Source organism: Sinocyclocheilus grahami, unplaced genomic scaffold (assembly GCF_001515645.1).
Source record: "Sinocyclocheilus grahami isolate Dianchi unplaced genomic scaffold, SAMN03320097.WGS_v1.1 scaffold35.1, whole genome shotgun sequence".
Taxonomy (NCBI): domain Eukaryota; kingdom Metazoa; phylum Chordata; class Actinopteri; order Cypriniformes; family Cyprinidae; genus Sinocyclocheilus; species Sinocyclocheilus grahami.
In genome coordinates this window covers 2,243,165-2,244,421 of record NW_015505214.1, presented here as the reverse complement: position 1 = coordinate 2,244,421, position 1,257 = coordinate 2,243,165, and positions in this window count along the sequence as shown.

Below are 1,257 nucleotides of genomic sequence, written 5' to 3'. Positions count from 1 at the left end.
ATTCGTCTCCTCCGCATCACCCTGGTGCCATTTTGGAGAATATCAGCTGGACGTAAACAACGTAAGCTGTTCTGTTTCAGCTGCGTCACGCGGATATGTTGTTTTCATTCAAATCAAAGCGCAAACAACGTAGGAAAGATCCGGTGTGACGGAGGAGACGAATTGTTGAATAAAGTTGTTATTTTTTTTCTTTTACGCACAAAAAGTATTCTCGTAGCTTCGTAAAATTACAGTTGAACCCCTGATGTCACATAGATTCTTTTACAGATCTCCTTGCTACGTTTCTGGACTTGGGAACATTTCAGTTGTATTGCTGTCTATGGAGGGTCAGACAGCTCTCAGATTCCATCAAAAATATCTTAATTTGTGTTCCGAAGATGAACGAAGGTCTTACGGTTTTGAAATGACATGAGGGTGAGTAATTAATGACAGAATTTTCATTTTTGGGTGAACTATCCCTTTAAAGCCCAAAGTTGACCTCAGTTGTGATGCAAATATTTACCGTATGCATATAGCTGAAAGTGTAGCCTTTCAAAGTATATATTTTTGATAACATGTAAAAATACAGGAGCTCGACATATGCTTACTAGCAAATTTCATCTTTGTCCAGTGTCTAAAATGACTTAGTAATTTAGTGTGATTTTTTCTTACTTTGCAATATAATGTTTACTTTTCTTAAATGAGACAGCCTTATGTGGCCAACAAAATTGTGACCCTGGAGGCCACAACCTTCGAATGAGACACAGTTACAATTAGGAAATCTGGCAGTAAGCGTGTACTAAGGTATGCACTGTATGTACGCAGTATGCATAAAACTGAAGTATACTTTGGTCTTGATATTATGTGGTTTTTATGCAAGCTATGCTCTTCTGTGCCAACAAAATAATGGAAACACATATTAATCTTTATGCAAATACCTTATTAACAAACTTTTAAAGTTTATTTATCTTATTTAGCAGGATATTAGACACTACTTATCCAAGTCTGTGCTAGCTACATTAAACTGTATTATGCCCTTACAGTAAATAATATAGTTCTCAACTGGTGGAGTCACGACCCACCAGTTGAGAACCGCTGAGCTAAAACACACAATCCAAAACACATGCTCACGAACAGTAAAAAAATCTTCCTTGATCTTTCCTCTACTGAAAACTGAAACACACACACACACACGCACAAACACTCACACACACACACACACAAACACACACACCCGCACAAACACACGCACGCACAAACACACACACACACACACAC